This window comes from Neofelis nebulosa, chromosome 18 (assembly GCF_028018385.1).
Source record: "Neofelis nebulosa isolate mNeoNeb1 chromosome 18, mNeoNeb1.pri, whole genome shotgun sequence".
Taxonomy (NCBI): Eukaryota; Metazoa; Chordata; class Mammalia; order Carnivora; family Felidae; genus Neofelis; species Neofelis nebulosa.
The window spans coordinates 1,037,401-1,051,052 of record NC_080799.1 but is presented as its reverse complement, the minus strand read 5'-3'; the positions used below and the strand labels follow the sequence as shown (position 1 = coordinate 1,051,052).

The 13,652-nt window shown below is 62.6% G+C and overlaps 1 long non-coding RNA gene across 1 annotated transcript; it reads left to right on the top strand.

Annotated features, from left to right (window-relative positions):
• Window positions 1-8,407: 8,407 nt before the first annotated feature.
• Window positions 8,408-9,924, top strand: LOC131500794 (uncharacterized). Its single transcript, XR_009256467.1, has 2 exons — window positions 8,408-8,744; window positions 9,443-9,924. It is a non-coding gene; the product is annotated as an uncharacterized LOC131500794 (long non-coding RNA).
• The last annotated feature ends 3,728 nt before the right edge of the window (window positions 9,925-13,652 follow it).

The window sequence follows — 13,652 nt, the reverse complement described above, 5'->3', positions numbered from 1 at the left end:
CAGTCGAGCCTTCAGACCACTCTCCTGCGAGGCCCTGAGCCGGCACCTCTAACCAAGCCTCCCCCAAGTTCCTTACCCCAGACGTTGTCAGTGACAACCAACATTACGGCTGTGTTAAGCCACCACGTTTGGGATCTGTCTGCCGTGCGGTGACAGATACCTGCCACACCAACATGTACCCAGCAGTCGGCACGTGCTCACTCCGGCCTCCAGCAATGCACCTGCGTTCACGGCACGGTTTTCCTTGATGGCTGAGGGAAGCCTAGGCCCAGAGAAGCTAGCTTGCTTGACCGAAGACACACAGCACGGCCAAATTTGAACTCTTTTCTGCGTGACCCTAAAGCCTAGGCCTGCCCTTTGCCCACCTCCCCACCCCCCATTCTGTGGCCCCAGGGGACTCAGAGGCACTAGCCGGGGTCCCATTCTCCCCTGACAGCCTTCAGTCGAGGGAAATTTCAATCCAATAATAAAACCTGCAATAACTATTATAATTAATTTATACAAAAGACATTATAAAATTACACTCTGTGCATCCCAATCCCATCCATGAGGCACGCCCGCTCCCCAGTTAAGCTATGGGGCCTCATGAAGACAGACGGGGAAGAGGTATTTCAATATTTCTTATAATTTTATATTCTCTCTAATATCCCTCATGCTAATTTCATTATGCAACGCAGTCGGCACGGTGATGTAATTATTGAAAAGTAATTTTGCAATAAATGGATTTAAATGTGTTGGAGTCCGTTGTAAATTCAATCTCCTGGTGAGGGTGGCGGGTGCAGGCGGGAGGCGGGCAAGGAGGCCGGCCCTGGGTGGAATCAGAGAAGCTCTGCGTGGCCCCCGCTGGGAGTCTCCTTATGCTGTCCGGCGACAGGCACAGCCACTCCCCCGTGGCCCTACGTTCACTGGAGCTGCCCTCAGCTCCACCCCCTGTGGCCCTCAGACTCACTCCACGGCCACTGCCCACTGCCCACGTCCCCTCCCAAGCAACCACACGGCGGCCGGCGGATGCCGGGCCACATCCTCTGTCCCGGAGTAAAAGCCAGACATCCGTCTCCACCTTCCCTCTCCACAAGGAACCCTCCACTTTGATCCCCCCAGCCAAAGTGCCCTTGTGTCCCCTCCAGTCCCACCTCAGGGCCTTTGCACGGCCTCTTCCCTCTGCCGATATTGCCCTGCGGGTCTGTTCTTGGCCTCCGTCCTCCACCTAGTGTCTTTCCCCATTTCCCGAGCACCTGCTGCATGCCAGTTCTGAGGCTGCCCCCGGGTGCCCTCCAGCCAACCAGAGCAAGCACTCTGTGCCCCAGACAAATGACAATGGGTGAAGGGGTGGTGGGCTGGGGGTGCCTCTGGCTAGTAGGGGACAGCAGTGCCAAAGGCCTGGTCTGGGGGGAGGAAAAAGGTAAAAGCAGTCCTTTGAATGGGTCTCCTCTTCCTCCAGGGAGCCCTCCTTGACTGACCGAGACCACGGGAAAGGGGTTTTTCAAAGAGACGCTCACAGGGTAATGGGGACAAAAAGTGGGGGCCGTCGTGGTGCACGCGGGATCTCTGGGTCTCTGTGTGTGGAGCCAGGGGGCCAAGCTCAGGCCCGCTGCCCTCTGTTTGTCTGTCTGAAATGTGACGCACGGCACGTATACAGCAAGTACTCGGTGAAGGTCCCGGTTTCCCCACGAGAGCCACGGGACAAAGAGCGGGTCCCATTTCTCCACCTGCCCACGTGGAACAGACCCTCCATGAACTCTTGGAAGGAGCGAGTCACTGGGGCGGTGGCCACCGGCAGCCACGTCGCCCCCTCCCCCTCCCCCCCCCACCGCCGGCTGTGGGCACCTGCTCAGGTGGGAGCTCGTTCATCCGTTCCCCTCCCGCCTCTGTCCTGGGGGGGGGGGGGGCGGCGAGAGGCAAAGGGCCCCAGCTGCCCCTCTCTGTCACTTCTGGAACTCTCTGGCAGGGCTGGCACCACAGCCCTCCCTGTCACAGGCCAAGCGGAATCCGCAATTTGTTCTTGGACGATGTGTAAGTTGGCACCTCATTGATTATTAATGAAGTGCTAATTGCACTCTGCATCCAATTTTGATGTGAATGCAGCTGCGGCTGTTTGTCCAGTTCTGCAGATTGGGATTTACCGCTGGCTTCCACAGTGGCCAGGAAGGGGACAGGGACACGGGCACTTCACAGTTTGCAAACTCCCATCACGCTGCCCAAAGCAATGATGGCAGAGCCGGGCATGAGCACCGAGGCGCGAGCACCCGGGTGGTCTCCCCTCTTGCCCTCGGCTGGCAGGGCCAACAGGAGGGCCTTCTGGCCGGGGTCCCATGTGCTCTGGGGCCGGACATGCGAGTGGCGGCCCGAGGGGAGCGGGTGGCGAGGCTGGAGGCTGGCACTGCCCTGGGCCGCTCCGTCCCAGCTCCCGGGGCCGAGGGGCTGACGCAGTGGAAACGCAGACCTTTGCGGAGACCGGGCGGTTGCCAGGGTTGTGCCGGGCAGTTGCCAAGCAACGGGGCCCAGGGACATGCCTGCGGCGAGAGGGCTGCTCCAGGGACCGGCTCCCCCGGTACCAAAGCACTATCCGCGGACACCTTGGAGGCTGAGGGGAGGTTCCGCAGGACAAAAGAGTGGGGCTGTGCCTGGTGCCGCCACCGGCCCCCCAGGCCTCCCAGCTGCTGACCAGCACGGCACTGTCCACCCGGAGGGGGCCGTCACTATGTCCCCCGCCCTGTGTCCAGGGAGCTGGTGTGAGAGGGGCTCCTGAGAGAGGGTCAGAGCACAGGCTGCAGGGACGGGGTCTCGAGCAGGAGGCTGGAGGTGGAAAATAGAATTCTGGGGTTTCCGGGTCATTAAGGCAAGGCGACGGGCATGGGCTGGACCCATAGGCAGTCCCTCCCGGGCGTGGGGAGTCACTGGGGGTCCCACAGCTTTGGTGGTGTCGCACCCTCACTCCTGTCTCGGCCGCACAGCGGGGACAGGAGGAGGGGTGTGGTGGGCAGATCCTGGAATGCGCGGTGACCGCCCGGTGCCTGGGCCTACGGGGCCTTGGGGGGAGTCTGCACCTGGGTTCTTGTCCCCTGTGAGGACGGGTCTGTGCGGGCCCTGGTGCTATACCCTCCCGGTGCCACATCAGGCCGGGAAAGAGCCCACGCACGCCTGCCAAGGCCGCAGGGCTGCATGTCAAGGAAACGTTTGCCACGAGTCTGTGAGGTGAGGACCCTCGAACACCAACCACGCGGCTCAGTCCGGCAGTGCACCCGCAGGGTCTGGGGGCTGAGGGACAGGAGGGAGCCCCCTGGCCCGGCCTGGCTCCCGGGGCGTGGGCAGAGGGACAGCTGGGATCGCCTGGCCCCCGGGCTGTCCTGTCTGTGGGGGGTGTGCCCTGTGGCCGTGGAAACAGGGCTGCAATGAGCCCTCGCTCACCCTCAGCATCCTGTCCGCACCCTGGCTCCGTGGCCTCGCCTGCCTGGGCGTGACCTCGCTGCACCCAAGCCACCCCCACCTTGACCTCCCGTTAGCATGGTCCACGAGCGATCGCACGGGGCGGGGGCAGCAAGACCAGGGGTACTGTGGCCCCACAGGTGGGTCTGGGCGGGAGTCACCTGCCTGTCACCTGTCCCTGGGTGAGCCGGCACCTGGAGTCTCCCGGGGGGCCTCAGTTTCCCTGCGTGCAAAGGGGGCCGAGCCTCCGGCAGAAGAGAAGGGAGCGGTGGGGGTGCTGGTTTTGGACGCAGTAGGGCGAGTCCGCGAACCCAGCGGCGCCCCATCTTGTGGGCATTTAACCCACAGGCGCTCAGCTACCAGCACAGGTGGGAGGAGAGACAGAGCCGGAGAAGGAGCGGCGGTTTCCCGCTGTCCCGCTGGGCGCCAGGTGCCGTGGCCTCCGCTCGGCTGTCCCTGGGAACCCTGCGTCTGTCACACGACCAGCCCTGACACGCCCGGCCTCGCCAGGCCCGGACACCGTCCGCAGCACGGCGCTCGGGGGCTCCGGCAGGCGTGGAAGCCGCCGGGTTAGCTGCGCCAGGACAGCCACGAGGCGGTCGGGACGCGCACCCGCAGCGAGCTCGGCCCGGTATTCAATACTCCAGGTCAACGCACCAAGTCCAGGATGAACGACGTACAAGAGGCTGCATACGGCAGGGGGCGTGTTCCGATTCTGCCCTGGGCCGCAGGCTGTAGTGCGGCCGGCGGGCGCTGGGTCGGCCTCTGGCCCCGGAGGCACCAAGGGGCCCGCAGCTCAGCGGGTGGGGGCGCGGCAGAGGTCCCGCGGGGCACCGGGTCAGCGGCAGGCTCGAGCCAGCGGGGAAGGGGACGGCGAGGCGGCCCTCGGGGCGGGCGGCTGACTGGACAGTGTCCTGCTCGGGGTGGGGGTGGGGCAGGCGTGGGGCCATGAACAGAGCTAAGGACCCTTCTCTGCAGGGGCGTCCCGAGGCGGGGCCCCTTGCCCTCCAGGCCAACCCTGCAGGGGACGCCTCCGAGGTGCCTCTGTGAGGAGGGACTTCAAGCCAAGCCCTTACTGTCAGCTCATGGGAAGGGCCCGGAAGGACTCACACCTGCCTTCCCAGGGCGGCGCTGGCCTGACCTAGGAGCCTTGCGAGGGGGGTCCTACGTTCTCTCCACACTCCGTGGGGTGGGGGTGGGGCTGCTCCCTTGCTGTCCTGTACCCCACTCGCGGCGCCCGACATCGGGTCCTTTCCAGTTTCTGGCCACCGTGCGTGTCGAGCCGGGCACACCCCTGGCCGTGACTCAGGCGCACTCCCAGAACGGTGGTTGGCCCGTCGGGCGCGGGGCTCCGTGGTCTGCGGCTTCTCGGCTGCTGCCCGGACCGCAGACTCCCCGCAGCGGGTCCCGGTGGGGGGGGCCGGGGGGGGGGTGCCAGGAGGCTAGTCCGGTTCTCACGGGGCCTCTGCTCCCGCTGAACTCTCAAGGCTTTGGATTCCGTCTTGTCTGCCGGGAAAGTCGCCACGGAGGCTTTCCTGACGCCGCTCCCACCTGTCTCCGCTCCCTCCGCCTCATTTCCACCTGTTATTACTTTATGAGAGAGGCTGCTTCTACAGGGGCTGTGGGGGTGGGGGCGCAGGGGCGGGAGGAGGGGAAAGCGGGCTTCAGCTCAGGAGGGAGCGGTGGCCTTGCCCCCACACGCACTGGGACCCCGAGGCCTCCTGCCGCACCCTCAGGAGGGGCTCGCTGTGGGGGGCGGTAGCTGGGCCGGGGGTCTCCGGGATGCTCGGAGCCTGGAGTCTGTGCCGCCCCCCCCTGCCCTGGTCCGCGGCCCTGGCTGGGGCACGGGCACCACTGGCCAGTAGGGGACAGTAGGGGAGGAGCCTCTATCTGCGGACTGGAAGGGAGGCGAGGCAGGCGAGACGCGCTTTGGAACAGGTCCTGGCCCCGAGCGACGGCAGAGCGGGAAACACGGAGGTCTTCAAACCTCCCGAGGCGTGTCTGAGGTCGCCCGTTGGCTTCCCTCTCCTGTGGGGGCTCCTCTCTTCCCTCCGCGCCCTCCCCAGGCGCCCCCCCCACCCAACCTCACCCTTCGGATTACCAGCCTCGTGAGTCCTGCCACGCGGTGGCTCCCGAGAGGTGGGAAGGGGGCGTCCTTGGGATGAAAACCTTGGGGGGCCGGGAAGGGGTGGTGAGTGGGGGTCGAATGTGTTTTAAATACAATGCGTACAAAAACGTAATAAATATTTAATTTTATTTTATTAAATACCAAATTGGTGATGGCTGACACTTTATTAAAGTGTCAAAGTGAGTGTTCGTACACTCTAATTACTTATTCTAACAAGGCGGGGAGGCCAGCGCGGCGGGCTGTCTGGGTGTGCGGGAGGTGCGTGGCAGCACGGGGAGGGCGCCCCCCGTTAAGTCACACCTATTAAACTATTATTTGCACCTAGAGGCATCTCATTAATGCCTCAACTAGTGCCTTCACGCTGCCTCTGCGGGCTGACCCCGGGCTCCGACGGGAGAGGCGGCCCCCGGATTTCGCCCCTGGCACAGCCTCCCGGACCAGCAGAGCCTATAAAATTAATAAGGACTCTCCCACCTAATTGAATTCCTGACAGATGGAGAATCCTGCGGCCGCTGGCTGGGGGCATTCTGGGATTCTGGGGCTGGTCCTGGACCCCCGAGCTCCCCGCGGGGAGGGGAAGCTCACCCCACCGCTGCCCCGAATAGACCTCTGGCCCTGTTTGAAAGATGTCTGCCTCCACCCCGTGCCACCTCTTGGGAGTGACCTGTCCCCCAGGGGCCGCTGGGCCCCCTTCGGACTGTGTGGGCCTGAGCAAGCCTCGGCCCTGCTCTGGGCCTCTCCGGAAGGACGCCCGCAGGTGCTGCGGGAGTTAGGACAGCAGGTGGCAGGACGACGGAGCCCGCGCCCCGCTCAGACCCTGCCTTGGCCCGGCTCTGTCCTTCCTTGGGCTCTGGGCTTTCAGACACGGACCTCACCCCTTCTCTCTGCTGCTGCCCTGGAACCTGCGGGGGAAGAAGTGCTAAGTCCACGCTCACCATCCCGGCTCTGCCCTTGGCTCCAGTCACCAGACCCCAAAGACCTGGTGCCACGGCCGATGCGTCAGCACAGCCGGGAGGAAAGCCGCCTGCGGCCTATCTCCCGCCGTTTGTCGTTCAGTCTGTCATCTGTCACCTGACCCATCGTGTTGTCTATCCTCCACCTTGCTCGTCGTATGCGTATGTGCTCATTGCAGCAATGAGAAAATCCCAAAGTACGCAGGAGAAAATATAGTTTCACCTGCAGCCCTGTGTCCCGAGGACAGCTCCTGGTGACCTCTGGCCGGACGTCACGGATGTGTGCAGCAATGCTGTCTCAGCACAGGGCCAGCTCTGGTTGCCTGCGGCTTTCCGGACCACTGAGGGAGGAAGGACCCTGAGGCCCAGCCATGGCGGCTCAATAATGGCCCCAAAGGTGTCCACGTTGTAACCCCTGGAACCCGTGAATAGGGCTCCTTACATGGCAAAGGGGACTTTGCAGCTGTGAGTCAGGGCTGTTGGAGCATCAGGTGGGCCTGATGCATCACAAGGGTCCTTATAAGAGGAGACAGGCGGTCAGGGGCGGCCCTGGAGATGGAGGGAGGGCCCTGAAGCCGAGGAGCACAGGCGGCCAGCAGAGGCCAGGAAGAGGCCAGGAAGGCCTCCAGAAGGAACTCGGCCCTGCTGACTCAATTTTGACTTCTGACCCCCAGAACTGTGTGGAAATAGTTGTGCTGAGTTAACCAAGTTTGGGGTAACTGGTTTCAGCAGCAGGGGGGACTGCCACACGAGCCCTGCCAGGGAGCAATTTCTGCCACGGCCATGGGAGGGAAGGGTGCCAGTTCTCCTACTGCAATCACCCGTTCAGAGGTACGTTTTTTTGGTTTATTTATTTATTTATTTATTTTTTTAACGTTTACTTATTTTTGAGACAGAGAGAGACAGAGCATGAACGGGGGAGGGTCAGAGAGAGAGGGAGACACAGAATCTGAAGCAGGTTCCAGGCTCTGAGCTGTCAGCACAGAGCCCGACGCGGGGCTCGAACTCACATACCGCGAGATCGTGACCCGAGCCGAAGTCGGACGCTTAACGACTGAGCCACTCAGGCGCCCCCAGAGGTACGTTTTTAGGTGAACAGGGGCACTACGCGTGCTCACCCGGCTGTGCAGCCATCACCACCGTCTATCTCCGCAACTTTCCATGTTCCCGCACTGAGACTCTGTCCCCCTCAGACACTAACCCCCGTCCCCAGGCCTCCCATGACCACTGTCTTAGGGCCCCAAGGCCTGGGCATTCCTAAACCTGCAGTGAACATCTACCAAACGCCTGCCCTCCAGGAAGGCTGTGCCCGTAGGCATCCCATCAGCCACGCGAACGGCGAGCGTGGCCGTCTCCCCGACATGCAATCTGTCGTTTTAGAACACTGCCAAATGGACAGGCGACACTGGCGTGTGATTGCTGCTTCCGAGCACGTTTCTTACTCCAAAATCAGGGCCCTGAAGAGTCAGGAGGCGGGGACGCAGGAGCGAGGAGGCGGGGCGCAGGCGTGAGGAGGCGGGGCGCAGGCGTGAGGGGGGGGGGCGCAGGCGTGAGGAGGGGGGGCAGGCGTGAGGAGGGGGGCGCAGGAATGAGGGGCGCGCAGGCGTAAGGAGACGGGGCACAGGAGTGACGAGGCAGGGGCGCAGGAAAACTGGAGAGACAGGCCCCAGGAGATGTCCTGGACGACCTCGCGCCGAGGGGGGCAGGGGCACGGGGGTGGGGAGCAGCAGCGGGGCTCAGAGCCCCTGTGTCTCTGGCACAGCAGCTCGGAGACACCAGCCTCACCACCCCTCCTGGCAGGCGTCTCCTGGAGACCCCGCAGCCCCTGAGGGGCGGCCCGAGCGGGCCGAGCGCTGTGACGCCTAAACAGGGGGCGCCTCTGCACACAGCGTCCGCGAGTCCAGGGCCCTTCTTCTCTAACGTGTGACGTTCGTCCGTCTCCTAACAGTTTCCTGTGTTCCCGCTGTGCGCCAGGCCTGTGCAGCTCACGGAGCTCACAGTCCAGTAGGGGCCGAGGAGCGCCAAGCAGACAGGCCACGACCCCCAGTGAGCAGCTCGGGTCTGGGAGCAGGAGAGCGAGCGGGGAGCTCAGCCCCCTGCTCCCGCCGGAAGGGTTTGTCCCAGAGAGGAGGCAACATCCCAGCTCGTCATCACACCTCTGAAAGCCCGCACCGCTGCCCCAAGTGGAAACCCTAAACTGCTGGTCCCCGAAGTCGCCTGGAGACAGCCAGCACCAGGTGGGCCAGAGAGGGTGGGTGACGGCCCACACCCAGGGATGGAGAAGTCTGGCTGTTCCTGACCCACACATCAGCCTCCCCCAGCCGGCCCCCTCCCCAAAGAGGGTCCAGCCAGGAGACCCCAAGGACGGGGAGGCAGGCTATGCAAGCGCACCTGTTTCCCTCACCCCCGATTTTTTTTCTTGGGGTAAAATACACATAAAATTTACCATGTTAACCAACGTCAGGGTATGTACTTCAGGGGCACCAAGCACATTCACGCTGCTGTGCAGCCGTCCCCACTGTCCTTCTCCAGAACGTTCCATCTCCCCACACCGAGACTCTGTCCCCATTCATTACGCACGGACCCCCAGCTGCTCCCCCAGCCCCGGCCCCACCGTCTACTCTGTGTCTGTGAGTCTGACGACCCCGGGACCTCGTGGGAGTGGGTCCCAGTGCGTGTCCTCCCGTGTCTGGCTCGTGTCCCTCAGCATCACCTTCTCCGCATTCATCGCATGGTAGCAGGTGTCATTGTCTCCTTTCTAAGGTGGAACGACATTCCACCGTGTGGATGGGCCACAGTTTGCTTCACTATTTGTCCACGTACGGGCGCTTGGATGCGTCCACATTTTGTCTCTTGTGAACAATGCTGCCGTGAACACGGGTGTACAAACGTCTCTTCAAGACCCTGTTTTCAGTTCTTTTAGATCTGTTCTCAGGAGTGGAACCACGGGACCACGGTCATCCTCGTTTGATTTTGGGGGAGCTGCCGGGCTGCCTTCCACAGCGGTGGCTTATGTCGCAGTGCTACCAGCGGTGAGCAGGGGGTCCCATTTCCCTGCATCCTCCTCGGCCTCAGTCCTCATTGGCCAGCCGGGCAGATCCAGTGGATCTCAAGGCCTTGGGGGATGGCAGGGCCCCAAAAGAGAAGGGGCCCAGGTCCCTGGGTCACACTGCATGCGGACTGACTACAGAACACCGGGACTGTACATGAGCAAGTCCTAAACTCTGACTTCAAGTCGCTGACATTTCGCGGGGGCTTATCTGTCACGGCAGCGAGGGTCATTCAGCCTAAGAAACATACAAGGTAGTGGCAAAATCTAGTTTGCGGGATTGCTGCAAAGATTCAGTGAGTGGATTCATGAACAGCCCTTCACTCAGGACAGTCTTAGCACCGGATAAATGTCAGCTGTTGTTTTAACGGTGTGTGGCCCTTCCCTTCTGTCCCCAGCCCCCCGACACTCACACATCCGAGCCTGGAATTCCTTCTTAAGGACAACAGATGCTTTGAACTTAGGTTCTTTATTTTGCTGGTGACAGGAAATTCAATTCGAACTGGCTTAAGCGAAAGAAGGCATCTGTTATTTCACTTAAGTGAAAATTCAAGGGTCTCGCTTCAGGCACAGCTTGATCCAGAAGTTCACATGCTGACATTAAGACCCAGTGTCTGCCCGTCCCTCAGTTCTGACGTTTTCTGTGTTGGTGTCTATCTCAGCCTCCCTTGATGGCAAGATAGTTGCCATGGCTCCAGGCCAGAAGCGGGTCACCCCAACCCTAGAGCCATCCTAAGGAGGCAAGGCAGAGTCTGGCCCATCCCAACCTGCCTGGTGCCCAGCACAGGGCCCTCATCTTCCTCTGAACCTCAGTTTCCTTATCTGTGAAATGGGGCTGCCTGAGGTCTGGTACACAGGAGGTGCTGAATCGCAGCTTGTTCCCGACCTTGGCCTTGTGGCGCTGGCACAGGCCTAGGTGCACTTTCTCTCCCTCAGTGCCTCCTAGGTCCTAAAGAATGACTCCAGCACCAACGGCAGGCCCCAACACGTAGAAGGTACTCGGCACATGTTTGTCGGGTCAATGTCTGTGGTGCGTGGGCTTCCAGAGGTTGGCGCGAGAGACTGTGGGGCAGGGGCATCGGGAGAAAAGACCCACTCAGAATATGAATTTTCTAACTCTTTGAGAGGCCCAGAGACAAAGTGGCTGCTTCTAGGGGGTAGTGAGCTCCTCATCAGCGGGAGCATTCAAGCAGAGGCTATCTCCCCTCGAGGGTCCTCTCTACATCTCCACAGCTGTGCGGGGTGGGCTCAGGTGTAGCTGGCTGGACCCCCAAGACTGGGCTGGAGCCCAGTGAGCCCCCATAGGACAGAAATATCCGTACCTGTGCTCCCACATCCATATCGAGCTGAGAGGCAAGTCTGGGCCTGGGACCCTTCTGGGTCACATGGGGTCACCGGTGGCTGCCGTGGGCAGAGCCCCGGGGTGGCTTCACACAAAGACTGTGGAAATCCTTTGTGCCGATTCCTCAGGGGAGACTGGAAACCCTGTGTCTGCTGATTCCCCCCCTCCCTGGTCCATCCACCCCATCTGTCCCCGTGTCTCTGGGTCTGTCTCCCGGACCCTGCCTGCGGGGTCTCTTACTTCTCCCTCTGTCTCTGTTCCGGGAGGAGGGGCAGAGAAGGGCATGTGGGGGCAGTGAGCTAACAGCCAGGGTGTCCACTACCTTCCAACTCCCAATCGGTGTCTGTGTGGGCAGGGCTTTGGCCAGGAGGGTGGTCCAGAGCCCCCCAGGAGCCCTCTTCCTCCATTGGGGTGCAGGGGCAACACGGCGGGTCCAGGGAGTCAGGCAGTGTCGCACCTGACCTGAGGGCTCATGAGGCCCCTTTGGGGTCTCCATCCGCCTCCACCTCCCCACTGCCCCTGCTGCGCGCACATTTCAGCTCTCCTCACTGTGCCCTCCACTCTGCTCCTGGGGTGACCCCTGCACCAGCCCTGCTGGTGGACGAGTAAGTGAGCTGCCCTTAGCTCGGAGACGGGAAGCCTGCGAGGGCTCGGCCCCCACTGTCCTGTGGCACCTCTGGCCGAGCCGTGCGCCTGGTGGCGCGCCCCTAGCGGCCTCAGTGTCCGGCCTGTGCAATGGGGCCGCGCGCACAGTGGGCGCGGGGGGGGGGGGGGGGGGGGCCCCCGTGGCGCGCGCCGCCGGCAGGGGGCGCCCCCCGCCGCCAGGAGGCCGCGCGCGGAATCGCAGAGAATTTGCTTCTTTTCATCACCCGCCCGCGTCCAGCTGCTCCTGTCAACACCTTCTTACAGCGTGTGATGCGCCGCCGGCTGACAGCTGGAGCCGCCCCTCCGGCCGGCCCGGCAGGGCCGCCGAGCACCTGGGGCTGGGGCTGCGCTGGAGGGGGGGGAGGGGGGGGCGGCGGGGGGGGGGGGTGTGGGGACCTGAGGGGGCGGGGCCCGCGGGGAGTCTGCGGGAGGAGATCCGAGGGGCTGGGGGAGGAGGGCCTGGAAGGCCTGTGTGGGGCAGGGGAGCTGCGGGCACGGGTGGGGGTGGGAGGTGCTTCTGGCGGGGAGCAGGGGGCTTGGGGGTTTCCTGGCCCGGGAGTGCTGGGGAGATTTGCCCCAGGGACAGAGGGTGGGTGGGGTGCGCCCTGGGCTGGCCTCCCCGCAGCCCACCTGGCCTCCTCTCTCCTGGGTGCCCCGGGAGGGGTACACTTCCATCTGTGACCCCACTCCCAATTCCCCTCTTCCTGGATGTCTCACCTAGCTTGATTTTATTCCTTCTGGAGCTCCCCCGTGGAACTCACAGGGCAGGCATCCCTGCTCAAACCAGGGCAGGGGAGCGGGCACAGAAAGGGTTGGAGGAGTGTGCGGGGGGTGGGGGGGGGGTAGCTGTGGGCGCAGTCTCCCCCTCCCCCCCAGGCCGGGTGCTCTGCTGGAGCCTTGCCAAGCTTGGCCTCAGTTCCCTCGTCAGGTGAAACGGATGCTACCTGCCTCAGGGCGGCTCACACACAGGTACTGGCTTGGCCAGGTCCTGGCACCTGGGGGCCACCCTCCCGCCCAGAAATGGGGCTGCTGTTGTGTTCTCCTCGCTGGGCCTCTGGCCACTGGGTCAGAGCAGGGGTCTGGGGGGAAGGGGGGGGTGGTTCTGAGCAAGTCGCAGACCCTCTCTGGGCCCCGGGATGGAGCAGGTGGAGAGAGACGGGTCTGGGGGCCCCAGCACTTCTGCTTGGGCTCGAAAAGCTGTCTTCCTTCCCTGGGGGCAAGACTGAGGCCCAGGGGAGAGGCGGGAATGAAAACAAACACTCTTGAATCCACACCCAGAGGTGGATTCTCCCTCCCCAGCCTCTTCCCCCTCCTGAATTCCTGCAGAGTGGGTGCAGCCGTGAAAAGGGACAGGGTCCTCTGTCCCTCTGGGAGCTGGACTCGGTGTCCATGAGGCCGGGAGGGCAGTGCAAGGACCAGACAAGGCCTCCTGCGAGCCTGGGCTCAGTGTGTCCAGAAAGGCATGCTCAGCTGCCACCATGGGCAAGGCGGTGGGCAGCTGAGGACCAGGCCCCAGCCCTCCAGGCCACCTTCCCACACAACCGAGGGGCCAGGAGGGCCCTGCTGCTCGAGTGACCTAGCTGCGCCAGGGCGCCCCCGTCCCCGCCATGATTTATGAGGGTTTCAACAGTGTTTGTGTCTTCTTGGAAAGCAATTTGGGGACGGGAGCTTTGATGGTGGAATCCGGCGTCTGGGAACCTCTCCTTGGAGAATGATCCAAAAACCATACATCGTTTCCAGCACAAAGATGTTCAGCGCAGTGTTTATAACCGCAAAGAATCGCACCCAACAGGAGGCCTTTGGGATAGACGTTTCGTGAGCTGGTAACGGCCCCGGGGAAATGCAAATGCATCACTAAGGGAGAGGAGCAGGGGGCACAGCTCCGTGGAAAGCCCACGCGCAGATGGCCGCAGGTGCACACTGTGGCCAGGAAAGGCCCAGGCGGGAGACCGGAAGTGTGGCTCCGCTGTTGGCTGTCCCTGAGGCTGGCTGGGGCCCGCTTCCCCATCGTCTTTGCTCTATTAGCCTGTGCCATGTTGATCATAGGAGAAACCAACATCATTTCAACAGCAAATTATTTAAAGCCCCATTTGTATACTGAAGTATTTA